General features: G+C 41.5%; 1 protein-coding gene and 10 non-coding genes across 11 annotated transcripts in view; 3 read left to right on the top strand and 8 right to left on the bottom strand.

Annotated features, from left to right (window-relative positions):
* LOC141326076 (uncharacterized) overlaps positions 1–27,114 on the bottom strand; it is a 214,985-nt gene that overhangs the window by 142,675 nt on the left and 45,196 nt on the right. The window lies entirely within an intron of this gene.
* trnae-cuc (transfer RNA glutamic acid (anticodon CUC)) lies at positions 8,185–8,256 on the top strand. The gene has a single exon. It is a non-coding gene; the product is annotated as a tRNA-Glu (tRNA).
* On the bottom strand, positions 9,751–9,823 carry trnar-ucg (transfer RNA arginine (anticodon UCG)). The gene has a single exon. It is a non-coding gene; the product is annotated as a tRNA-Arg (tRNA).
* On the top strand, positions 9,940–10,011 carry trnae-cuc (transfer RNA glutamic acid (anticodon CUC)). The gene has a single exon. It is a non-coding gene; the product is annotated as a tRNA-Glu (tRNA).
* Positions 11,266–11,338, bottom strand: trnar-acg (transfer RNA arginine (anticodon ACG)). The gene has a single exon. It is a non-coding gene; the product is annotated as a tRNA-Arg (tRNA).
* On the top strand, positions 11,455–11,526 carry trnad-auc (transfer RNA aspartic acid (anticodon AUC)). The gene has a single exon. It is a non-coding gene; the product is annotated as a tRNA-Asp (tRNA).
* Positions 12,368–12,439, bottom strand: trnae-uuc (transfer RNA glutamic acid (anticodon UUC)). Its single transcript has one exon. It is a non-coding gene; the product is annotated as a tRNA-Glu (tRNA).
* trnar-acg (transfer RNA arginine (anticodon ACG)) lies at positions 12,776–12,848 on the bottom strand. Its single transcript has one exon. It is a non-coding gene; the product is annotated as a tRNA-Arg (tRNA).
* On the bottom strand, positions 15,370–15,488 carry LOC141326658 (5S ribosomal RNA). The gene has a single exon (XR_012354013.1). It is a non-coding gene; the product is annotated as a 5S ribosomal RNA (ribosomal RNA).
* LOC141326813 (5S ribosomal RNA) lies at positions 16,291–16,409 on the bottom strand. Its single transcript, XR_012354160.1, has one exon. It is a non-coding gene; the product is annotated as a 5S ribosomal RNA (ribosomal RNA).
* On the bottom strand, positions 22,131–22,249 carry LOC141326903 (5S ribosomal RNA). The gene has a single exon (XR_012354247.1). It is a non-coding gene; the product is annotated as a 5S ribosomal RNA (ribosomal RNA).

The raw sequence follows: 27,114 nt of genomic DNA, 5'->3' as shown, positions 1-27,114 counted from the left end.
ATGACAACGATGAATTGCTGCAGCTCTAATAAGCACCAGGAAAACAACGAGTGTGCACCTTAGCACAGACGATGGAGTCTCCAATGATCAGAGCGTCGCGTTCTGTCTCAAGAATCCGGGTGGAGATCCTGAAGACCGTAGGCACTGGAAGGGAAGTGGTCCTCGCCCGGGGCCTGGCTTGCGTCTTCCGCTGTTGGTGCACCCAGGGTCCATAGTGTCTCTGTGTCGGAGTGAAGGACATCTGGGTTCACGGGGCCTGTGCAGAGAAACACAAATTTGCTATTAAGACAGTGTGTATGTGCTATTAATAACAGTATATAAACAATAGAAATGTGTGTGAATAGAGTGTAAGCAATGCAGGCAAGATTAGGCAACCGCGCTGGCGATGCCGAAAGGCTATAAGCTAGTAGCAGACTCAGGAAATTAAAAAAAAAAAATTGTGATATCGGAAGTCCGATAGTTTTTGTTAATAATGGTGTATAATATTGATTTTAAGATTTAAAAATAGACTATAGAGAATTAACTTGGAGTTCCAACTCACAACACGAGTTAGCAACCAAAATTAGCTAGATGCGGTATTGAGTGTGGTTTCTATACACTCAAAAAAATAATTCGGTCTAAAAATAAACTTTATGTAATTCAATTAAATGCTAATTTTCCATGTATTTGGATTACATAGTTTTAATATAAACATATTAATAAACTTAATGTGATTCATATGCATCAGTGATACGTGAATGAAACAGGTAAGGTTTATGTAATATTTCCCAGTGTTAAACAAGCACTGCTCAGTGTTCATGTGTTTCCACACTACAGAGTGTTCAAGTAGCATTGACACAGTGTTGGAGTTAATGAGATCATTATGTGATGATTGATCATTAATGATGAACACCTGCTGAATCATCAATGGAAAGAGAAACACAAGAACTACAGCTGACTTCAACCACAGCCTTAGAGGAAATCAACTCAAATAAAACAATACATTAAACCTCTCAAGATCTGATTCAACAACTCCACAAACAGATTGACCAGCTTCACTCATTACTAACCAGATTGACTTCTGTCAGACTTCTAGAGAAGCTCTTATTGAGAACTAACAAACGTGTAGATGTTTTGTTTCATGTGAAATCACCATCAATGAGAGCAGGGTTTCCTTTGGTTGGGATCTTGACCTGTCACATGCTGGTGTCAGTGGTGGTAGCTTTAATTGTGTAAATATAAATCACATGAAGCTTAGCCACCAAAGTCAAAAAAGACAAAAAGTTAGTCAATCCTCCAGATTCTTTCAAAGTCCTGATTTGATGGGTGTTGTGTTATTATAGCAGTCTCTATAGCTTCACAAGTAATTGGTTTTCATAAATCACGAAGATTACATACTTTGTATTTCATTTTGTGCTCAAAAAGTTTTCATCTGTATCACCTTCAAATCCAAAAACATCAAGAATCTGTATATGAATCTCAACAATGGTGACGGTCAACAATATGTGTCATGTTGCAATGCATGCTGGGTACAAGTTTGGTAAAAGACCCTCCCATGTATCCCAGCATGCATTGCAACATGAATAAACAATGCAGTGGAATTGTCAGATTATTTTTATTTTATTCTTAATAATTGTTTTTATGCTTTCTTTTTTGTTGAGACTTTTAATAGCTTGTTTTAAGATGTTCAGAGATGTATCTGAACATTTTGTTGATTATCACCATTGTTGAGATTCATATGCTGATTCATGATGTCTGTGGTCTTTAGAAGGAAACAGATGAAAACTTTTAGCACACATAGTATGATAAAATGATTCAGCTAATATGATTTATACAACACATAAACGTAAAGCTGCAAGTAGGCCTAATATTAAAGTAACACAACATCCATCTATGCAACAAATAAAGTTCAAAAGAAATTGTCACACTAACAGGTCCCCCTACTTTTTTTTTGTACTTTGTTGGCCAAGCTCAACATGTTTGATTTAAGTGCAACAAAAGCTATCAGCACAACATTAAACCTAGCATGTGACGGGTCAAGAGCCCAACCAAAGGAACCCCTGCTCTCATTGATGGTGATTTCACATGAAACAAAACATCTACACGTTTGTTAGTTCTCAATAAGAGCTTCTCTAGAAGTCTGACAGAAGACAATCTGGTTAGTAATGAGTGAAGCTGGTCAATCTGTTTGTGGAGTTGTTGAATCAGATCTTGAGAGGTTTAATGTATTGTTTTATTTGAGTTGATTTCCTCTAAGGCTGTGGTTGAAGTCAGCTGTAGTTCTTGTGTTTGTCTTTCCATTGATGATTCAGCAGGTGTTGATCATTAATGGTCAATCATCACATAATGATCTCATTAACTCCAACACTGTGTCAATGCTACCTGAACACTCTGTAGTGTGGAAACACATGAACACTGAGCAGTGCTTGTTTAACACTGGGAATAATTACATAAACCTTACCTGTTTCATTCACGTATCACTGATGCATATGAATCACATTAAGTTTATTAATATGTTTATATTAAAACTATGTAATCCAAATACATGGAAAATTAGCATTTAATTGAATTACATAAAGTTTATTTTTAGACCGAATTATTTTTTTGAGTGCATTTTCTTAACAAACAAGCTATACCTACCGACAAAATTATGGATTGTTTTTGTGGTATTTACAAATGTTAACACAACATCCCACAATAGCAAAAACAATGTTCCAAACCTTAGATACAGTATAAAAACCTGTATCCTGTAAAAAAGTATGAATTACAGTTTTTCAATCGCTAACAAGTGCTTACACATACTTCAGATACTATTTCTAAACTCTTACAGTATTTTACGATTGTTTACACTCTAAAATAAAAATTTCCACACAATTTGCAAAATTCTACTCCAAGGAGCAAAACACCGCCACAGATTTGCACAACATTACACACAATGTCTGCTTCACTCTTTTTGCAAAACATTACACACAGTGATTTGTAAAACTCTACACACATTTCAACACCTTAGACACAGATAAGGATTGTGAGGTTACTTCCTTGTCATTACAAAGCCCCGGATTGCCAATGACCACACTAATGAACAAATTGGATAAACACATCCACAAGGTGTGGAAGCACACATGTGCTAATTTGAAAACGCAGCACTCAGGTGTGCTATAAAAGGCAGCAGGTGAGTTCACCTGTATTCATCAAAAATTGTGTGGATGAAATCTTATGGCCTGATCCAGCCAGACGGAGAGATGAGGAATAGTTACAGTAGTTGTGTTGCTTTTTTTTCCCAGAGTCAAACTGTATGTACTTCATGCAGTAATTTTTATTTGTCTACAGATTTTATTTGTTTCATTGATTTAATTGTTGGTTGATTACTGTAACTGATTATGGTAAGAAATACTGTATTTCTTGAATTTAAATAAATACTTGAAATATTCAGTCTGCCGCATCAGTGTTGTGCAGTGCTTGGTAAGTTTATAGTAGGCCTATTTGTGTACATTCTCCCTCTATCTCAAACTAATTATGAAGAATGTTGTTTGTCACTATTTTGTTTTGTCATCGAAATGATCCCTTACATAACAATGTCTGCCCAAAAATCTAGCACATGCTATATCCTAAAATTTTTTTTTTTTACAAATGTGTTTTTTATTTATCACAGCAGTGTGAAACTGTCTGCAATAGTGTCTGATCATTGAGGACTGTGTTGGTTAAATGAAAACTAATAGCATTTTCACAAATATGTGTATATGTTTTGACTGAAGTGTGTATGTTTTGACAGAAGTGTGTCATTTTGCAAACAATCTAGGAATTCCGCAAAATGAGTGTGGTGTTTGGATAATTGTGATTATATTTTGAAAAAAAGAACCCAGTTTTCAAAATTGTGTGTAAACAATTGAAAAAAACTGTAACACAGACTCACATCTACAAAACATAATTGGCCAAAGGGATAATTTTCGTCTCAAAAATACATGCATCTCTCACTGCATCTGCTCCTCTCACTGCATCTCTCACTGCATCTGCTCCTCTCACTGCATCTCTCACTGCATCTGCTCCTCTCGCTGCATCTCTCACTGCATCTGCTCCTCTCGCTGCATCTCTCACTGCATCTGCTCCTCTCGCTGCATCTCTCACTGCATCTGCTCCTCTCACTGCATCTCTCACTGCATCTGCTCCTCTCGCTGCATCTGCTCCTCTCACTGCATCTCACTGCATCTGCATTGATGCAGTGAGAGATCTTTTTTAGTTTTTATACTGTATCTAAGGTTTGGAATATTGTTGGATGTTGCTATTGTGGGATGTTGTGTGTTAACATTAGTAAATACTACAAAAACAATCCATAATTTTGTTGGTAGGTATAGCTTGTCTGTTAAGAAAATGTAAGCATTGTGGAAATGTGTTCACTGACTCCATATTGGGTGAAAACGACATGAAATGTGTGAATGGTATGGCCACAAAAGACCGATGCTGTGTTTAGAGTTTTGAAAATGTGACAACTGTTTGGACAAACGCTTGTTAGCAACTGAAAAAAAACTGTAATAATTGAATGACAGTGGTGATAAGTTTCTGGATGTATTATACATTCAATATATGATTACCACATAAGATATGTCTCAACTCACAAACAAATAAATCATGTTCATTCATGTATTTCATTCACTTTCTATTGCATTGAATTATCATCATTTTCTGAAATGTGGCATGTGAAATGATCATGCTTAACATACTAAACATACAGTACTTTGTATTTCTTTTATATGTTTGTTGTTTATGTGATTTACAATATTTGATGTACTATAAACTATAAAGCAAATCAATTCAAATTATTTTATTTAGCAACACAAGTGGAATTTAGTGGAATTTATTTGATTTCAATTCTGTTTCCTGACATTCCAATTCCAAATCCAATTCCCAATTCCAGGAAGTGAACTGGAATTTACCATTCATTCTCAATTCAATTCATGAATGGCCCCAATCCTGTTTGGAAACATGTGGCCTATCCCTGAAGATCGCAGAGATTGGATACATTAATTTTGTGCTTTTTTTAGTTAGTTTTAGCTATATAAGTAAAAGTTAATTAAATCCCACAGACATGCCAAACCAATGTACTACCCTAAACACTACTCAGTAGTCTGAGCAGCCGGAGCAATCTGACTCAGTGAACAAGCATGCATTCAAGTGTTAATACCCAATGAAACATGATTACAGAACAAAAATGCATACTTACCCTCATTGTAGTTGGTATCAATTCATCATGGCACGAATTCATAGTCCTTAGGACAGTTAGTATAATGCACATTCTCCTTGGGAAGAACAGCACTTTTTTCTGCATCTTGATCTACCATGAAAGAAAGACAGAATTTTAGGTTTATTTGTCAAAACCAATCAAACTCTTTGCACTGTTATGTTATAACATATATGCCCTTTACGTAGCGCAAGGCTTATATATATATAAGGAAGCGAGATAGTAGGGGGGAGATAGGGGGTGGGTGGGGAGTGACCCCTGACAGACCTGCAAAAGCTGCCCAGATCCGAGAGAGTCCATCGGCGTTTGTGTTCATGGCTCCGGCCCGATGTCGAACTACGAAGTGGAAGTCCTGGAGCGCGAGGAACCATCTGGTCACCCTGGCGTTGGTGTTCTTGGCCCGGGCCATCCACTGAAGAGGGGCATGGTCGGTGACCAGGGTGAACTTCCGGCCGAGGAGGTAATACCGCAGCTCCAGGACTGCCCACTTGATGGCCAGAGCCTCTTTCTCCACTGCGGCGTAGTTTCTCTCGGCTGGGGTCAGCTTCCTGCTGATGTACAGGACTGGATGCTCTTCCCCTTCTTGGACTTGGGACAGGACGGCTCCCAAGCCGGTATCCGAGGCATCCGTCTGCAGCAGGAAGGGACAGGTGAAGTCGGGCGCTCGCAGGACCGGTTCGGAGGTGAGGGCCGTTTTAATCTTCTTGAAGGCGCCCTCTGCTGCTGGTGTCCAGAGTACTTTCTCCGGCTGTCCCTTCCTGGTCAGATCTGTCAGGGGGGCGGCTAAGGAGGAGAAGTTAGGGATGAAGCAGCGATAGTATCCCGCCAACCCCAAGAATGCACGTACCTGGGTTTTTGTCTTCGGCTGCGGGGCCGATCTGACTGCTTCTACCTTCTTTTCTTGGGGGCGGATTAGCCCTCTTCCCACTTGGTAACCCAGGTACTTGGCTTCATGTAATGCTAGATGACATTTGCGGGGGTTGGCGGTGAGTCCAGCCCTCCGGAGATCAGACAGCACACTCCGCAGACGGTCTAGGTGGTCCTCCCACGCCTCAGAGTGGATGACGACATCGTCCAAATAGGCGGCCGCATAGGTTTGGTGGGACCGCAAGATGATGTCCATTAGTCTCTGGAAAGTGGCGGGAGCTCCATGAAGGCCGAAGGGGAGGGTCCGGTACTGCCAGTGTCCACTGGGTGTGGAGAAAGCCGTCTTGGGTTTTGCAGAGGGGGCGAGTGGCACCTGCCAGTATCCTTTGGTGAGGTCCAAGGTGGAGATGTACCGGGCCTTCCCCAGGCGGTCCAATAACTCATCCACTCGAGGCATGGGGTATCCGTCAAACTCCGAGACTTCATTGAGGCACCGGAAGTCGTTACAGAAGCGGAGGGTGCCGTCAGGTTTTGGGACCATCACAATGGGGCTCGACCAAGGGCTGCGTGATGGTTCTATCACCCCTAACTTCAGCATTTGTTGTACCTCCTCCTCAATAGCCTGCCGACGAGCTTCCGGGATCCGGTAAGGGCGCTGCCGAACGACGACTCCTGGAGGTGTGGGGATGTCGTGGTGGAGCACGTGGGTCCGCCCGGGGAGTGGAGAGAACACATCGGAGAACTGACCGACCAGTCGCTGCAGCTCCGCCTTCTGGGCAGCTGAGAGCTGGGGGTTGATATCCACAACCACGGGTTCGGAGACGGCGAGTGCTGTGGTCTCTAGTCCCTACCCACTTTTTGAGGAGGTTAATGTGATACAACTGATTGGGTCGGCGTCTGCCGGGCTGTCGGAGGCGATAGGTGACTGGACCAATCTTCTCAATTACCGTGTAAGGCCCCTGCCACGTGGCCAAAAACTTGCAGGCGGCGTTGGGGACTAGGACCATAACTCGGTCTCCGGGCTGGAATTCCCGTGGTTGGGCTGCCCGGTTGTAATGTCGCTGTTGGGACTGCTGCGCCTTCACCAGGTGTTCCCGGACTAATGGCATGACCCGGTCGATCTTATCCCTCATCTGCCTGACGTGTTCCACGACGGAGCGATGGGCTGCAGGCTGCTGCTCCCAGGCCTCCTTCGCCACATCCAGGAGACCGCGGGGCTGTCGTCCGAACAGGAGCTCGATGGGGGTGAAGCCAGTTGAGGCCTGAGGGACCTCGCGGATGCCGAAGAGGACATATGGCAACATAAGGTCCCAGTCACGCCGGTCTTCTGCAGTCACTCTGCGGAGCATTTGTTTAAGGGTTTGGTTAAACCTCTCCACGAGACCGTCGGTCTGCGGATGATAGACTGTGGTCCTCAACTGCTTCACCCCCAGCAGCCTGCAGAGGTCAGCCATTAGCCGGGACATGAACGGGGTACCCTGGTCGGTCAGTATCTCTGTGGGGATGCCGACTCGGCTGAACAGCAGGAAGAGCTCTTGGGCGATGGCTTTGGCCGTAGCTTTTCGGAGTGGCACTGCTTCCGGATACCGGGTGGCATAGTCGACAACCACCAGGATGTGTTCGTGTCCCCGGGCTGATTTTGGCAGCGGCCCTACCAGATCCATCCCGATGCGCTCGAAGGGAACGTCGAAGATGGGCAGCGAGATCATAGGGCTGGGGGGAGGTTTCTTGGCAGAGGTGCGTTGGCAGGTTGGGCAGGCCTGACAGAACCGCTTCACTTCGCCGTCGAGCCCCGGCCAATGAAAACGATCTCTAATCCGCTGGATGGTATTGTCAGCTCCAAGGTGCCCAGCCATGGGGTGCGTGTGCGCGACTTCCAGCACCGTCTCCGTCTTCGACCGGGGCACCACCAACAATGGTTTTTCCTCCCCCCTTCGCTGAGCGACACAATACAGCAGGCCGTTTTGGACCACAAAAACCTGGCCCACCGCCTGGGGATCCTCGTGCTTGCAGCCCGACTCGTTGGTTTTCGACGTGATAGAAGCCTGTATTGCTGTCTGCTTATTCTCATGTTATTAGCAGGCCAGCATTACATCGGCTCTTCCCTGGTGGTCTAGTGGTTAGGATTCGGCGCTCTCACCGCCGCGGCCCGGGTTCGATTCCCGGTCAGGGAAAGCGCTTTTGCCCCCCTCCCCCCCAATGGCGTACTGTGAAATCAAGCTCTGTTGGCCGCTTTCAGAAGGCCGGCCCCCCCAAAAAAAAGGTGGGCACGTGAAAAATAACCTCCTTCGAGCAGGAGTCGAACCAGCGACCTAAGGATTGCCAACGCTCCTCCTACAGTCCTCCACTCTACCAGCAGAGCTATCGAAGGCGCAGGTCTGTGGTTTTAACCGGGTAAGTTGTTGATTATTGGCTAGTTCGGATTTCATTTCGTGGGAACTGGTCAGCGGAAGCCTTGTCCGGGTAAAAAAAAAGATTCCAAAAATACTCACGCCACGCATTCGAAAAAACAAGCGTGGTCTTGCATTGTAACCGTTATCTCCTGACCGGTAGCAAAGAGGAGCCCGCCTTCCCATACCGGGAGTCGAACCCAGGCCGCCTGGGTGAAAACCAGGAATCCTGACCGGTAGCAAAGAGGAGCCCGCCTTCCCATGCCCGGAGTCGAACCCGGGCCTTCTGGGGGAAAACCAGGAATCCTGACCGCTAGACCATATGGGAACTGGTCAGCGGAAGCCTTGTCCGGGTAAAAAAAAAGATTCCAAAAATACTCTTGCCACGCATTCGAAAAAACAAGTGTGGTCTTGCATTGTGACCGTTATCTCAAGGAAAAACAGCCTATCGCCGGTCTGTCAAGGTACAGAAATGAAAAAATCATGAGATTAACAATGAAACTGAAACGCGGTTTAAACCGGGTAAGTTGCTGATTATTGGCTACTTCGGATTTCATTTCGTGGCAACTGGTCAGCGGAAGCCTTGTCCGGGTAAAAAAAAAGATTCCAAAAATACTCACGCAGCGCATTAAAAAAAAACAAGCGTGGTCTTGCATTGTAACCGTTATCTCCTGACCGGTAGCAAAGAGGAGCCCGCCTTCCCATACCGGGAGTCGAACCCAGGCCGCCTGGGTGAAAACCAGGAATCCTGACCGGTAGCAAAGAGGAGCCCGCCTTCCCATGCCGGGAGTCGAACCCGGGCCTTCTGGGTGAAAACCAGGAATCCTGACCGTTCTCCTTTTTCGTAGAGGAAAGCACAGAGGAGCCCACCTTCCAATACCGGGAGTCGAACCCGGGCCACCTAGGTGAAAACCAGGAATCCTGGCGGTAGACCATATGGGAAATGGTCAGTGGAAGCCTTGTCCGGGTAAAAAAAAAGATTCCAAAAATACTCACGCCACGCATTCGAAAAAACAAGTGTGGTCTTGCATTGTGACCGTTATCTCAAGGAAAAACAGCCTATCGCCCGTCTGTCAAGGTACAGAAATGAAAAAATCATGAGATTAACAATGAAACTGAGACGCGGTTTTAACCGGGTAAGTTGTTGATTATTGGCTAGTTCGGATTTCATTTCGTGTCCAACTTTTTCTCAAAGCCCAGGTGGCACGTAGGAATAGGGCAACAATTCGGCAAGCCTGTGACATCAAAACCAAACTGCATTACGCAAAAATCAGAGAGCGAGCCAGCCAGGAGTCGAACCTAGAATCTTCTGATCCGAAGTCAGACGCGTTATCCATTGCGCCACTGGCCCACCGCCTGGGGATTCTCGTGCTTGCAGCCCGACTCGTTGGTTTTCGACGTGACAGAAGCCTGTATTGCTGTCTGCTTGTTCTCATGTTATTAGCAGGCCAGCAATAGATCGGCTCTTCCTTGGTGGTCTAGTGGTTAGGATTCGGCGCTCTCACCGCCGCGGCCCGGGTTCGATTCCCGGTCAGGGAACTCTCTTTTGCCCCCCTCCCCCCCAATGGCGGACTGTGAAATCAAGCTCTGTTGGCCGCTTTCAGAAGGCCGGTCCCCCCAAAAAAGGTGGGCACGTGAAAAACAACCTCCTTCGAGGCGGAGTTGAACCAGCGACCTAAGGATTGCCAACGCTCCTACCTACAGTCCTCCGCTCTACCAGCTGAGCTATCGAAGGCACAGGTCTGTGGGGTCACAACCTCGGCCTATTAGGTTTCTGCAGCTCGACTGCTGGCCAAAAAACGGCTTTCGACGCAGGAAGACGTGTGGCCCTTTTTCGTAGAGGGAAGCACAGAGGAGCCCACCTTCCAATACCGGGAGTCGAACCTGGGACACCTAGGTGAAAACCAGGAATCCTGGCGGTAGACCATATGGGAACTGGTCAGTGGAAGCCTTGTCCGGGTAAAAAAAAAGATTCCAAAAATACTCACGCCACGCATTCGAAAAAACAAGTGTGGTCTTGCATTGTGACCGTTATCTCAAGGAAAAACAGCCTATCGCCAGTCTGTCAAGGTACAGAAATGAAAAAATCATGAGATTAACAATGAAACTGAGACGCGGTTTTAACCGGGTAAGTTGCTGATTATTGGCTAATGCGGATTTCATTTCGTGGGAACTGGTCAGCGGAAGCCTTGTCCGGGTAAAAAAAAAGATTCCAAAAATACTCACGCCACGCATTCGAAAAAACAAGTGTGGTCTAGCATTGTGACCGTTATCTCAAGGAAAAACAGCCTATCGCCCGTCTGTCAAGGTACAGAAATGAAAAAATCATGAGATTAACAATGAAACTGAGACGTGGTTTTAACCGGGTAAGTTGCTGATTATTGGCTAGTTCGGATTTCATTTCGTGGGAACTGGTCAGCGGAAGCCTTGTCCGGGTAAAAAAAAAAGATTCCAAAAATACTCACGCCACGCATTCGAAAAAACAAGTGTGGTCTTGCATTGTGACCGTTATCTCAAGGAAAAACAGCCTATCGCCCGTCTGTCAAGGTACAGAAATGAAAAAATCATGAGATTAACAATGAAACTGGTCAGCGGAAGCCTTGTCCGGGTAAAAAAAAAGATTCCAAAAATACTTACCCGGTTTTAACCGGGTAAGTTGCTGATTACTGGCTAGTTCGGATTTCATTTCGTGTCCAACTTTTTCTCAAAGCCCGGGTGGCACGTAGGAATAGGGCAACAATTCGGCAAGCCTGTGACATCAAAACCAAACTGCATTACGCAAAAATCAGAGAGCGAGCCAGCCAGGAGTCGAACCTAGAGTTTTCTGATCCGTAGTCAGACGCGTTATCCATTGCGCCACTGGCCCACCGCCTGGGTATCCTCGTGCTTGCTGCCCGACTTGTTGGTTTTCGACGTGACAGAAGCCTGTATTGCTGTCTGCTTGTTCTCATGTTATTAGCAGGCCAGCATTAGACCGGCTCTTCCTTGGTGGTCTAGTGGTTAGGATTCGGCGCTATCACCGCCGCGGCCCAGGTTCGATTTCCGGTCAGGGAACTCTCTTTTGCCCCCCTCCCCCCCAATGGCGGACTGTGAAATCAAGCTCTGTTGACCGCTTTCAGAAGGCCGGCCCCCCCAAAAAAGGTGGGCACGTGAAAAACAACCTCCTTCGAGGCAGAGTTGAACCAGCGACCTAAGGATTGCCAACGCTCCTACCTACAGTCCTCTGCTCTACCAGCTGAGCTATCGAAGGCACAGGTCTGTGGGGTCACAACCTCAGCCTATTAGGTTTCTGCAGCTCGACTGCTGGCCAAAAAACGGCTTTCGACGCAGGAAGACGTGCGGCCCTTTTTCGTAGAGGGAAGCACAGAGGAGCCCACCTTTCAATACCAGGAGTCGAACCCGGGCCACCTAGGTGAAAACCAGGAATCCTGGTGGTAGACCATATGGGAACTGGTCAGTGGAAGCCTTGTCCGGGTAAAAAAAAAGATTCCAAAAATACTCACGCCACGCATTCGAAAAAACAAGTGTGGTCTTGCATTGTGACCGTTATCTCAAGGAAAAACAGCCTATCGCCCGTCTGTCAAGGTACAGAAATGAAAAAATCATGAGATTAACAATGAAACTGAGACGCGGTTTTAACCGGGTAAGTTGTTGATTATTGGCTAGTTCGGATTTCATTTCGTGGGAACTGGTCAGCGGAAGCCTTGTCCGGGTAAAAAAAAAGATTCCAAAAATACTCACGCCACGCATTCGAAAAAACAAGCGTGGTCTTGCATTGTAACCGTTATCTCCTGAATGGTAGCAAAGAGGAGCCCGCCTTCCCATACCGGGAGTCGAACCCAGGCCGCCTGGGTGAAAACCAGGAATCCTGACCGGTAGCAAAGAGGAGCCCGCCTTCCCATGCCGGGAGTCGAACCCCGGCCTTCTGGGTGAAAACCAGAAATCCTGACCGCTAGACCATATGGGAACTGGTCAGCGGAAGCCTTGTCCGGGTAAAAAAAAAGATTCCAAAAATACTCACGCCACGCATTTGAAAAAACAAGCGTGGTCTTGCATTGTAACCGTTACTTCAAGGAAAAACAGCCTATCGCCGGTCTGTCAAGGTACAGAAATGAAAAAATCATGAGATTAACAATGAAACTGAGACGCGGTTTTAACCTGGTAAGTTGCTGATTATTGGCTAGTTCGGATTTCATTTCGTGTCCAACTTTTTCTCAAAGCCCGGGTGGCACGTAGGAATAGGGCAACAATTCGGCAAGCCTGTGACATCAAAACCAAACTGCATTACGCAAAAATCAGAGAGCGAGCCAGCCAGGAGTCGAACCTAGAATCTTCTGATCCGTAGTCAGACGCGTTATCCATTGCGCCACTGGCCCACCGCCTGGGGATCCTCGTGCTTGCAGCCCGACTCGTTGGTTTTCGACGTGACAGAAGCCTGTATTGCTGTCTGCTTGTTCTCATGTTATTAGCAGGCCAGCATTAGATCGGCTCTTCCTTGGTGGTCTAGTGGTTAGGATTCGGCGCTCTCACCGCCGCGGCCCGTGTTCAATTCCCGGTCAGGGAAAGCTCTTTTGCCCCCCCCCCCAATGGCGGACTGTGAAATCAAGCTCTGTTGGCCGCTTTCAGAAGGCCGCCCCCCCCCAAAAAAGGTGGGCACGTGAAAAACAACCTCCTTCGAGCCGGAGTCGAACCAGCGACCTAAGGATTGCCAACGCTCCTCCTACAATCCTCCGCTCTACCAGCTGAGCTATCGAAGGCGCAGGTCTGTGGGGTCACAACCTCGGCCTATTAGGTTTCTGCAGCTCGACTGCTGGCCAAAAAACGGCTTTCGACGCAAGAAGACGTGTGGCCCTTTTTCGTAGAGGGAAGCACAGAGGAGCCCACCTTCCAATACCGGGAGTCGAACCCGGGCCACCTAGGTGAAAACCAGGAATCCTGGCGGTAGACCATATGGGAACTGGTCAGTGGAAGCCTTGTCCGGGTAAAAAAAAAGATTCCAAAAATACTCACGCCACGCATTCGAAAAAACAAGTGTGGTCTTGCATTGTGACCGTTATCTCAAGGAAAAACAGCTTATCGCCATTCTGTCAAGGTACAGAAATGAAAAAATCATGAGATTAACAATGAAACTGAGACGCGGTTTTAACCGGGTAAGTTGCTGATTATTGGCTAGTTCGGATTTCATTTTCGTGGGAACTGGTCAGCGGAAGCCTTGTCCGGGTAAAAAAAAAGATTCCAAAAATACTCACGCCACGCATTTGAAAAAACCAGCGTGGTCTTGCATTGTAACCGTTATCTCAAGGAAAAACAGCCTATCGCCGGTCTGTCAAGCTACAGAAATGAAAAAATCATGAGATTAACAATGAAACTGAGACGCGGTTTTAACCGGGTAAGTTGCTGATTATTGGCTAGTTCGGATTTCATTTCGTGAACAACTTTTTCTCAAAGCCGGGGTGGCACGTAGGAATAGGGCAACAATTCGGCAAGCCTGTGACATCTCTTTATTTTGGATCTCCTTTAACTGTTCATTGTTTTCTTTTTCCTCCATCATACTCTCTGTGTTCCCATCAGTAGTTCTTTTATCTTCAATCTCTGTCACCCCTTGTAAATTATCATCGCTTGGTTTTTCCATCTCTATCGGCTCTCCGTAACTTTCGTTTATTTCCTCTCCCTCCTCACTCCGTTCTGGCACAGCGTCATCTTCCCCCACCGACGCGTTGTCTCGTTCATGCACCTGCCCGTTCATATGAGTCACGTCTTGCTCAAACCAGCATTCACATTTAGTTAAAACTTTTTGGCAATCCGGGCATCTCAGCGCGTTACACTCTCTCGCAAAATGTCCTCTCTCCTCACATTTATAGCACTTAAAGTCAGGGCAGTCTTTCATGATATGTTCAGGGCTCATACACAGCCGACAGGTTTTAATCTGATGGCTGTGCATCACCCTGAAATACTGAAACCCTTCAGCTGTATCTAGCTTTGTGCTATATGGGAGAGAGGCAACCTCCTTAGGAAAACGAGACTTAATAAATCTCGTTCCATCTTCAATGGTCGTGCCCGGATACACTCGTCTTTTGATGCCCGAAATAGGGGTAACTCCCCACCCTTCCAATTTTTCTAAAATCTCTCGATCGTCTATATAAACAGGCAGGTGCATGAACGAAACAACATAGTCTCTATTTTGGAGCCTTTTAACTTCACGCATCGTGTCCTTGATTTTTAATCCTTCCACCAATGCCTCCACGTCTTCCACGTTTCCTACAGTCACTTCATATTCTTTGTTTTGCTTTGGTCTTACCGCTAAAATGTTTCCTTTTCCAATCCTTTCCGTCACTGCTTTTATGATGTCCTCCGCCCTCACGTTCACATTTGAAATATCCACACTCACTGTAGCTTCTTTTAAATAATCCATCTTTGTCCTGTTAATCCTTTTATGACCATCCATTGTATTCCCGTGTCGTCGTCTTATTTCAGATCCGTGTCCGTCAACCTCTCGCGTTCCTCCAGCCGTATCCATGTCTGTTACCGTGCGTCCGTCCGCCATTATGCACCCAAACGAAAACAAACAAACGAAAAAACAAATGTGCTTAAACACACACAAAAACAAAAATAAAACGTTCCCCCCCAACAGCATATGCTGTAGGGAGGAAAAAATTAGAAAAAGAAAATGTAAAGACTTTACAAATAACACTTATAACGCCAGAAACAAAACAAAAATTAACACAAAATGAAGGAGAGCCTTCCTCTCCCAACTGCAGCCAACTCACTTCCTGTAGCTCTCTAGCGCTCTCAGGTGGCGGTATGGCCATAAGCGAGGGCTGCTTCAAAAAGTGGGCTATTTAAAGATCAGCCTCCGTAAAAGCCAGCATTTTATATAAATAGTGAAGAAAAGGCAAAAGCTTACAGCACCTGGTATTCCCAGGCGGTCTCCCATCCAAGTACTAACCAGGCCCGACGCTGCTTAGCTTCCGAGATCAGAAGAGATCGGGCGCTCTCAGCACGGTATGGCCATAAGCGAGGGCTGCTCCAAAAAGTGGGCTATTTAAAGATCAGCCTTCGTAAAAGCCAGCATATTATATAAATAGTGAATAAAAGGCAAAAGCTTACAGCACCTGGTATTCCCAGGCGGTCTCCCATAAAAGTGTAACAATCGGCCTTATCAGCCGAGTTACAAGACTAAAATGGGGTCAGATTTAACTGTGAGAGATGACTAGTGGTTAAAAGAATGAGACATAAAAGAAAATTGGTTTAAATAGATTTGGTGTATTTACTAGGTTCACATAAAAGACTTTAAAACAACACGATAAAACTAGGTAAACTCTTTTAAAAGAATACAGTTCATTTGTCCATACCCTAAAAACAGGTCAACTCTGTTAAAAGAATACAGTTCATTTGTCCATACCCTAAAAACACTCCAAGAACCCCAGTGTGTTGATAAGTCCAATGTGAGTGTCCACCAGTGTATATACAATCCACAGAAAGTGTAATCCAAAGTTTCCAGGTGGTGAATGGAAAGGTGAGCTCTAAAATTAGCAACTCCTCAATCCAACAGTTTGGTGACTGTCCTTTGTTTGTCATGCTGCTCTCTTATACAGTTGTACTTCCTGCTTCCTGTCATGTGTCTAGTCACATGACAGGCCAACCATCCATTTATTAAAGACACATACATTTAAAATGTTAAGAGTAATAAAATGGCCTAAAAAAACATGTAAAACACTTAAAACTCTATAATACATTTAAATGATTGTAATAAATAGAGCGGTAAAACACGTCTTTCTAAAAGCCAGCATATTATATAAATAGTGAAGAAAAGGGAAAAGCTTACAGCACCTGGTATTCCCAGGCGGTCTCCCATCCAAGTACTAAACAGGCCCGACGCTGCTTAGCTTCCGAGATCAGAAGAGATCGGGCGCTCTCAGCGCGGTAAGGCCATAAGCGAGGGCTGCTCCAAAAAGTGGGCTATTTAAAGATCAGCCTCCGTAAAAGCCAGCATATTATATAAACAGTGAAGAAAAGGCAAAAGCTTACAGCACCTGGTATTCCCAGGCGGTCTCCCATCCAAATACTAACCAGGCCCGACGCTGCTTAGCTTCCGCGATCAGACGAGATCGGGCGCTCTTTTTTTTTTTTTTTTTTATTAAAAAAATTTCATAATACAAATTTTCCAATGTGTGCTTCACATTAGAAGTCTCACGACATAAAAGAAATAAACATGAAAAAATACATCACATTATCATCAACAAAGCAAAAGGAACACATTAACAGTAAGATGAATTTTCAACCAATAGAAACATCAACAATACAATATAGTTGTCCACACAAAGACGAAAGAAAAGAAAAAAAAAATTAAAAAAAGATAAAATATAATCTACTCATCTCGTATTTTTTGTTTAAAATCATGCCTTTTATACTTAAGATTTAGAAAGCTCTTTCTCTTCCTGGCAATTTGCACATGAAATTATCTAAAACATTACAAACTGTTGGTGTAAAAACATCATAAAAAGCTTTCAGCATATTTTCACTTTTAAAATACACATATAATTGTTCTACATATACTTCTATTTTCCTTTTAAAAACAGTCCAAACCTCTAACACCATTTTTTCTTTTTTGGCCACAATTCTTCTTTCTCAAATTGCGCTTTTCATTAACATTATACACAGATTTATAAACTTTTTGTGTTGACCCTTCTTTTCCCAACCAAACATCACTACTCTTTTCCATTCCATTACACTTTCATCCCAACCTTCGCTCACATCTTTAATTAAACATTTACATTTCCTTAGAAAATCCTCCAATTCTTTACAATATAAAAACAAATGTAAAATCCCCTCTTCTTTTTCATGACACACTTTACACATTGGATTTTGTTCCATTCCCACCTTGTTTAAAACAGACTCAGTAAAAACCACTTTATGCCTTATAAAATATTCCAAACATCCTAACTTTGTTTCAACACACCTCCCCCTCATGTTTCTCCATATACATTCTCCTTTTAGATCCTTGAATTTTTCCACCCAGTACTTATTTACAATCGGCTCTTTAAAAACACAATAAAACATTTTTACAGTACATTCTTTAAAATCATACATTTTTCCCCCCAGTTTCACAAAAATATTTCCCTCTGTTTGCTCTCTTTCCATACTCTCTATTCTTTTAATCCACTCTTTGGGTATTGCATTTTTAATAATTTCATATTTATTTGTTATTTCTTGTTTACTGTATTCTTCTTTTGCTTCCTCCATCGCATCCACAATATATTGTATCAGTAAAAAGCCCTCTTTAAATTCATACAAAACATCTCTCACTCTTGTTATCCCCACATCCATCCATTTTTTAAAAAATATTGCTTTCTCTTGTTTTAAAATGTTGTTATTTAAGAACAGAGGTTGATTTAAAATGTTTTCTCTTCCATGCGGATTGTACTCGATTTTCGTTAAAAAATTCCCCCAGGCACTAAAAATTTCTCTATAAAATTCGGGTAATCCTTCCGTCATCCAAATTTTTGTTTTCATCCATAATATTCCGTCCCCCATGTTAAAATCCCCACATTTGTTTAAAAAGTATTTCATTGTTTTTTTCCACTCAGTTTTGTTATCTTGTTGCAGGTATTTCTTAACAATTTTTACTCTCAACGCATTTTTTCGCTGTTCCACATCCATTAAACCTAAGCCCCCCTTCTCTATCGCCCCTAAAATCGTATTATGTGCAATCCTTGCTGGTTTCCCCTCCCATAAAAAGTCAAGAAAACATTTCTTCAACCTCCGTTCTGTCCATAAAGGTATTTCAGAAACATATAAAACATACCAAAGTTTAGAAACCATTAAAACATTCAATATTAAAACCTTCCCCTTCAAGTTTAAAGTTCTCAATTTCCAAAAATGTAATCTTCTCTCTATATCTGTTACTAGTTGCTCCCACATTTCATCTCTTACTTTCCTCTCATTCTTTCCCATTACAACTCCTAAAATCCTCATTTCTTCCACTTCCTTAAAATTAAAACAATCCATTAAAACCATAGCTTTACCAAATCTCATATATACCGTTTTCTCCTCATTTACTTTACTTCCAGACCCACTACAATATTCTTTTACCAACTTCATAACTTCTTTAACACTCTCTTTTCCCTTTACAATTATTGTTGTGTCATCAGCATATTGAAAAACTTTCCCCTCAGCCTTATTTCCCTCAATTTCTATCCCTATTAATCTTTCATTCTGTTTTATAGCCAGTCCCAAGGGTTCAGAAACAAGTGAGTACAATAATGCTGAGAGTGGACAACCCTGTCTTATTGACCTTGTTATTTTAAAACACTCTGTTAAAAACCCATTACATTTTATCTTTGTTAGTGCACCCTTATATAAAATCTCAATCCATTTAATAAAATTTTCCCCGAACCCAAAACTCCTTAAAACCTCAAATAAATACCCGTGCTCAACCCTATCAAAAGCTTTTTCAAAATCCAAACTAATTATATATCCTTCTTCATTTTTTTCTTTCATGTACCATATCGTGTCCCTTATACTCATTGTTATGTCGGCTATATCTCTTCCTTTGACTCCATATGCTTGGTTTGTTTTAATTATACTTGGCATTACTTCCTTTAATCTGTTTGCTAAAACCTTCGCTAAAATCTTAAGATCTGTATTCAACATCGTGATTGGTCTGTAGTTTTTTAGATCTACTTTTTCTCCTTTCCTTTTATATATCAATTTCATTAACCCCATCCTTGTTCTTTCATTAATCTCTTCCTTTTCAAAAATTTCTTTAAAAACCTCATTTAAAATCTTTGTTAAAACTTCTTTAAAACAGACATAAAATTCAGTTCCCAAACCATCTATTCCTGGACTTTTTTTTTATTCAGTTGATTTATTGCTCTTTCAATCTCGTCTTCCATGATTTCTTGGTCACATTCTTTTTTATGTTCCTCACTTACTTTTGCTTTTATCTGATTCAACAGTTCCTTTTTTTCCTCCTCTTCCACCCCCCTTGCACTAAACAGATCCTCATAAAAATTCTTTATTTCTTTTAAAATCTTTTCATTCCCTTCTACAATTTCCCCATTTTCCCCTCTTATTTCTTTTATCGTTTCAGCTTTCCCTCTCTTTTTTTCCAGATCAAAAAAGAACTTTGTACATTTTTCTCCCTCCACCACATATTTTGCTTTGCTTCTTAACCTCGCCCCCTCATATTCCTTTTCTTCTATTTCTTTCAGTTTCCCCTCCATTTCCTTTATCTTTTGTATGTCTTTAAATTCTTTATTCAATTCCATTTCCAAACTTTCCTTTATTCCTCTTTCTTTGGATCTTTTGCATTTCTGAATAGAACTACAATACCTGATTGAGAATTTTTTGATTAAAAACTTTACACTCTCCCACCATATTCTCTTATCCTCTTCATACATTCCATTTTCCTTTTCTTTTTCTATAATTTCTTTCACTTTTAAAACATAATCTTCATTCTTTAAAATCTGTGTATTTAAAATCCATACTCCAGGACCTCTTTGCATTTGACTCCAGTCCAACTTAAAAGATAAAATCTTATGATCGCTAAAACTTGTTTCTTTGTACTTAATATTTTCTATAAAATTCTCCACATTTCTTGTACATAAAACAAAGTCCATTCTAGTTTGGCATACAAACTGCCCTACTATTTGTCTTCTAGAAAATTCTTTTTTCTTTTCATTTCTTTCTCTCCACACATCTATCATATTGTTTTCATCCATTAATGCTTTTAATTCTTTTCTTCCTGTATCTGTTTTAAAAACCATTCCTTCAGCCATATCTTGTTTACTAAAAACTGTGTTAAAATCCCCCATCATAATTATTTTTTTATACTTCTTTACAATGTTTCTTAAAACATTAAAAAAACTCTTTCTTTTCCTTCTCTTCCACTGGTGCATGTACATTCGCTAAAATAATTTCACGTCCTTCATAATTTACTTCTAATACCATACATTTCCCTATCTTATCTTTATACACTACTTTGCTTGCATTAAACACATCTTTCCTCATTAAAAACGCTACACCTCTTCCAAGCCTTCCATCCCCATTGTTACATAAAATATCTCCTTCCCATTTCTTTTTATAGTCCATCATCACACTCTCTTTCCAGTTTGTTTCTTGCAAAGCGATAACAACTTCTCCTTTGCATTTTTCTTTCAGTCTTTCAAATTTTCTCATGCCCATCAATCCCCTCGCATTAAAAGTAACACAACTTAAAACCATTAAAAGAAATAAAAACAAATACCTAGAAAACATTATACACCATCTTCTCCCTCCAGCCCACTTAACACTTCATATCTGTTTACATTTGTCATGATTTTTTTTCTTGCATTTTCCACATTTGGTTTTACCTTTAAGGCTCTCCTTCTAATTAGTCCTCTCCCCTCTCTGTCCTTTCCCATGTTGTCCATCTTTGCTTGCTCTCCATTGTCTGTTTCTTTGTTTTGATTTCCCATTCTTTGTCCATCTCTCTCTACGTCGTCCAGAAAACTTTTAGAAGTGTCCAATGTTTCCATTTCTGTCCAGTGGGTGTCTTGTTGTGTTGCATGTTCCTTAAGTTCATCATTCCCTTTTTCTTCTTCTCCTTCCTCTCGGTTGCCTGTTGCTCCTTCTGTTTCTTTTTGTTGTAATCCTTCCTCTTGTGTTTCGCAAGTTTCTCCGTCCTCCTCGTTGTTTCCTTCACGCACCTGTCCGTCCACCTGACTTTCCGTGCCTCCTTCCTCGTCCTCCATCCAACACTCACACTTATTTAAAATTTGCTGACACTCCGGGCACCTGACTGCGTTACAGTCTCTTGCAAAATGTCCCCTTTCATGTAAACTCAGGGCACTCTTTTAGCAGGTGGTCTGGGCTCATGCACAGTCTACAGGTCTTCACCTGGTGGCTGTGCATCACCCTAAAATACTGCAACCCTTCTGCCGTTTCCAGCCTCGTGCTGTAAGGCAATGATGCTACTTCTTTAGGGAACCTTACCTTTAGGAACCTTGTTCCATCCTCTATTTCAGTGCCCGGGTAGCATCTTCTTTTAATTTTTGAAAGAGGTTTAACTCCCCATCCTTCCAATTTTCTAATAATTTCAGTGTCGTCCAGGTAGACGGGCAGGTGCATGAAGGAAACAACGTAATCTCTATTTTGCAGTTTTTTTATTTCACAGTTCACCCCTTTAATTGTCAGTCCATCGATTAAATCCTCACACGATTCCTCCTTTTCCATTGTTAATTCGAACTCTTTTCCTTGTCTTGGCCTTAACGCTAGAATTTTTCCATTTCCACACTTGTCCGTCACTGCTTTAATAATATCCACAGCTCTCACCTCATTTACATGTTCCACATTCACAATCAGTGTTGCCTCCTTCAAATATTTCTTTCCACTTGGGTTGTCTCTTGCGTCTTGTTTTTTCCTGTATCCTGCTCGTTGTTGATAGTCCAGTCCAGTGTTGTTTGCCATGCATGTCTCTCCGCCCAGTCCAGTGTCATGTACCATTCGTGTTCCTCCAGCCGGTCCTGTGTCATTATCCATTAATCCATCCATTTTAAAGAAAAAAAAGCAAGTATGGCGGTAAGGCCATAAGCGAGGGCTGCTCCAAAAAGTGGGCTATTTAAAGATCAGCCTCCGTAAAAGCCAGCATATTATATAAATAGTGAAGAAAAGGCAAAAGCTTACAGCACCTGGTATTCCCAGGCGGTCTTCCATCCAAGTACTAACCAGGCCCGTCGCTGCTTAGCTTCCGAGATCAGACGAGATGGGGCACTCTCAGCGCGGTATGGCCATAAGCGAGGGCTGCTCCAAAAAGTGGGCTATTTAAAGATCAGCCTCCGTAAAAGCCAGCATATTATATAAATAGTGAAGAAAAGGCAAAAGCTTACAGCACCTGGTATTCCCAGGCGGTCTCCCATCCAAGTACTAACCAGGCCAGACGCTGCTTAGCTTCCGAGATCAGACGAGATCGGAAAGACATCTCCAGTCCCGTATCCGTCAAGAGCTTTAAGACCCCGTGTGTAAAAGTTTTAGAAAAAACATCAAGCTTTTCTTCAGTTTTGAAATAATAAAACAAACACTGTATATATTTCTCAAGTTTCCTTTTAAAAACATACCACACATCCATTACATAATTTTCTTTCTTTGCCATCAACCTTCTTTCCCATATTGCACTCTTCATTAACATCACCAGTAAATTTATACATTTCTTGTTTTTACATTGCTTTTCAATTCCCAACATAAAAATTCTCAACCATTCAAAGTTTTCATTCCCCTTTCCTCTTAAATTTAAAATCATATTCTCACATTTGTTCTTAAAATCTTCTAATTTACTACAATAGAAAAACAAGTGTAAGAAATTTTCATCCCCCTGTTTACACACTTTGCATACAGGACTTTCTTCCATTCCGATCTTGTTTAAAATAACATCAGTAAAAACCACTTTGTGTCGTATAAAATACTCCAAGTTCTCCAATTTAGCCTGTACTAGTTTGCCATTTATGTTTCCCCAAATACTTTTTTCCTCTACATTGCTAAATTTCTTACACCAATATTCATTTGCAACAGGTTTCTTAAAAACAACATCTCTAAAAAAACAATAAAAATTTTTGACAGTACATTCTTTCAAACCATACAGATTTTCTCCCACTCTCACATATATATCTTTCTCTTGTTCCTCTTCTTCCATATTCTCTATTCTCCTTATCCATTCTTTAGGTATAGCAGTCCTGAGCACTTCATACTTGGTTCTAATTTCATGCCTGTTAAAATCTTCTTTTGCTTCTTGCATTGCATCTACTATGAATTGTTCTGGTAAAAAACCTTCTTTGAATTCATACAACACATCCCTCACCTTAGTAATTCCCACCTCCCACCATTTCTTAAAAAATATCTCTTTACCCTGGTTTAAAATGCGGTTGTTTAGGAACAAAGGCTGATTTAAAATGCTTTCTCTTCCTTGAAGGTTATAATGTACATTGGTTAAAATTTTGCCCCATGCTCTCAACAATTCTTTATAAAATTCCGGCATCCCTTCTATCATCCAATTTTTGGTCCTCATCCATAAAATACTATCTCCCAGATTAAAATTACTACACTTATTTAAAAAATATCCCATTGTTCTTTTTCATGCCGCATTGTTCCCCACATCTAAGTACTTTTTTATCATTTTTACTCTTAAAGTGCCCCTATTATGCCATGTTAAAGGTAGTTAATATTGTTGTAATAGTCTCTTAAAAGAGGTTTACATGTATGCAAGTTCAAAAAACACTTTAGTTTTCTCAAAAATTAGATTTAATTTTACCCCGTTTCTAAATGATTCGTAAACGACTCGTGTGAAGCAGTTCGAAGAATCAGTCTCTCTAAACCCCTCCTTACAGTGAGCCCTCACCGCTGTGATTGGTCAGATGGTGCAGTCCTTTTGGATTGGTCTACCGCTTCAGCGCAAAACGAAACGCCCATTGGCATAACTGAATGACAGCTGCGGAGACCTGTTAATGCATAAAAAAGATAGCCTCGATTTTACCCTATCAATTCGAGCCGGAGTCTGACGATGAAACGGTTGAAGTGGCACATCGACAAGAAACTGTTTCGAAAGCACGACTGGAGCAGGACGTTTCTCAGTGGGTGTCATATTACAACTGTGGAAAGTGCTTGCAATTTGCTTTTGTAAGCGAACCGGGCACACCTCTACGTTGTGAACTTCAACACTGTAACGTACAACCCATAACACTGCGTTAAGCCATCGTTTATCATTATCATTACTTAAACTAATAAGGCAGACAGACAGTCAAGCTGCATCAACCACAATTTTTAGACTACATTGCACTCACAGCTGAACAACAGAACTACAGAAACACAAGTTAGCCGCTTACCAACACATGTGCGGGGTTGTTACACACCATAACGTACACAAAGACGTATTTTGAACGATCGCTAGAAAATGCAATCATCAATCATTAATCATACTTACAGGTAGAAGTTCAGAGGACCAAGCCGGTCCAAATAAACTGGGCACTGATCCATTTTTTAAAACCAAGCGTTTGGTGAATCTCGCGTTGTAAGGTTACTCCCCAAGATTGGAAAAACAGTCATCAGTAAAATGACGCGAACACAACACAAGATTGGCATTGGACTGCTGAGGTGTTGAAAAAAATCAATGTTAACCACTCATTCTTGGTAGTTTCATCTTTCGGAAGGGCATATAAAACAAATTCACTCTCACAGCGCAGGGCGTCTTCTTGACATGATGTAACGTTAATCCACGTGAAAATGGTAGGCCCACTGTTTGTGGGCGGGCAAGTTGTTCGCGAAATTGAACGTGGGCGGACATTATGCAAATGTGTAGCTCGTGACGTGTGGCCGTTACAGAAAAAAGATTCGAATTGCTGACGACTCGTTTAGGCGAATGTGAGCCGACTCTTTTTTTTGTTAGACAAAAACTTCATTTATAGTGCACTGTCGGCGTCACAACTTTGCAGATAGTTTATGTTCACATACAGCTACATGACACACTACATGAAATATCATATTTGAAATGGCATAATAGGGGCACTTTAAACTGTTTTTTCTTTGTTCTACATCCATTACTCCTAAACCTCCTTTATCCACTTGTCCTAATAGAGTGTTAAAAGCAATTCTTGATGGCTTTCCTTCCCATAAAAAACCTAAAAAACATTTTTTCAGCCTTCCTTCCATCCACATCGGCATTGAAGATGTATATAAGACATACCACAACTTTGAAACCATTAAAACATTCAAAACTAAAACCTTCCCTTTTGTAGTTAAACCCATTCTTCTCCAAAAAATAAGTCTCCTTTCAATCTCTCCTAAAATATTCTCCCACATAGTTTCTTCTGCCTTCCTCTCATCCTTCCCCATTAGAACCCCCAAAATTTTTGTTTCCTTTGTTTCCTTAAAATTAAAATGCTCTGTTAGCTCTCCCACCTTTCCCAATCTCATATACGTTGTTTTGTCCTCATTTACTTTCGCTCCTGATGCTAAACAAAATGTTTGTACAATTTTCATTACCCTTTTAACATCTCCTACTCCTCTGACCATCAGTGTTGTGTCATCTGCATATTAAAAAATTTTATTTTTTCCCCCTCTATTTCTATTCCCTTTATTCTGTCATCCTGCATTACTGCAAGGCCCAAAGGCTCAGCCACTAGACAGTATAGAAGCGCCGACAATGGGCATCCTTGCCTTATCGAACGTGTAATTATAAAGCATGGTGTTAAAAATCCGTTACATTTTACTTTCGTTATCACCCCTTTATATAAAATCTTTATCCATTTAATAAAATTATCTCCTAAACCAAACCTTTTTAAAACGTCAAATAAAAAACCATGTTCTACTCTATCGAAAGCCTTTTCAAAGTCTAAACTAATTAAAAACCCATCTTTCCCTTTTTCTTTAATGTATCTTAAACCATCTTTTATACTGAATGTTATATCAGCTATGTCTCTGCCCTTTACTCCATATACTTGATTTGTTTTGATTAAACCTGGCATTACTTCTTTCAACCTATTTGCTAAAATTTTTGATAAAATCTTAAGATCCGTATTTAGCATTGTAATAGGCCTATAATTCTTTAATTCAGTTTTTTCTCCTCTTTTTTTATATATTATCTTCATTAATCCCGTTCCCATTCTCTGATTTAGTTCCCCTTTTCTAAAAATCTCATCATATATCTCTTTTAAAGTATCAGATAAAAAATCTTTAAAAACCATATAAAACTCATTCCCCAGACCATCGATACCTGGACTTTTATTCCTATTTAATTCACCAATTGCCCTTTTTATTTCTTCCACTTTTATTTCTTCATCACACTCTTTTTTTTCTGTTCCATTTACAGTAGTTTTTATTAGTTCCAATAATTCTAATTTCTCTTCTTCTTTGACCCCCTCTGCACTGAACAACTCTTCAAAATACACTTTTATTTCTTTTAATATTTCTTCACTTGTAGTTACAATATCCCCATTCTTTCCCTTTATTCCTTTAATAATTCCTGCCCTCCCTCTAGTTTTCTCTAAGTCAAAGAAGAACTTTGTGCATTTTTCTCCTTCAACTGTATATTTTGCTTTACTTCTTAACTTTGCACCTTTGTATTTTTCCTCTTCTATTTCTTTCAACGCTCCTTCTAATTCTTAGATTTTTTTGTATGTCATTCCCATTTCCCTCTAACTCTTCCTTCAGTCTTTTCCTTATCTCTCTCTCCTTTCTTCTTTTACTTTTTTGTTTCAATGTACAATATTTTATTGTGAACTTTTTGATTAAATACTTGACATTTTCCCACCAAATTCTTTTGTCTTCTGCATACATCATATTTTCTTTTTCTTTTTCTATTATCTCTTTTACTTCTAAAACATAGTTTTTCTCCCTTAAAAGTACAATATGTAATTTTTCGCCGCTAGAGGTCGCATTGTTTAAAAACAATAACAGAGGCGACGCTTGATGACACAATTACGGAGCGTAGAACGATGGCAAATGTGTTTTCACAAATCATGTTCACGGATGAGATACTGTCTTTTTTGCCTACCAATCTTATTGAGTATCACTGGAAGAAGCTATTGTAGATAGTGTTTGAAGAGGCACTCGTCCTCTAACAGAGAACTGCTTAACTTTACACTTAGGATGTACTCACACTAGGCACAATTGCCT

Source organism: Garra rufa, chromosome 2, assembly GCF_049309525.1.
Source record: "Garra rufa chromosome 2, GarRuf1.0, whole genome shotgun sequence".
NCBI classification, from domain to species: Eukaryota; Metazoa; Chordata; class Actinopteri; order Cypriniformes; family Cyprinidae; genus Garra; species Garra rufa.
Note: the sequence above shows the minus strand (reverse complement) of the source record. Positions and strands in the feature narration are given on the sequence as shown.